Source organism: Penaeus monodon, chromosome 20 (assembly GCF_015228065.2).
Source record: "Penaeus monodon isolate SGIC_2016 chromosome 20, NSTDA_Pmon_1, whole genome shotgun sequence".
NCBI classification, from domain to species: Eukaryota; Metazoa; Arthropoda; class Malacostraca; order Decapoda; family Penaeidae; genus Penaeus; species Penaeus monodon.
Genome location: NC_051405.1, coordinates 3,005,988 through 3,006,266, shown reverse-complemented (window position 1 = coordinate 3,006,266; position 279 = coordinate 3,005,988).

The following is a 279-nucleotide window of genomic DNA, read 5'->3' as shown; positions in this document are numbered from 1 at the left end:
GAGAGTAACAGTAAATGCGGTTTTGTTTGAAAGTTAAATGTACCTGAGGAAACAACGAGAAGCGGGAATGCGCGAACCGCCAGCTTTTTTGTGTTCACCAAGTTCTGAACTTCGTGACTCTACATCATAAGCACAGAGAGCGGGGATAAGAGACTACAGTAACATATATACAAACAATTCTGCATCCATCTGCAAAATAGGATAGCAAAAGGAGAGACAAACAAAGAAAAGAATAAAGAAGAATATGTGAAATCTTAAAGCCGAGAAATAGTTAGTGAA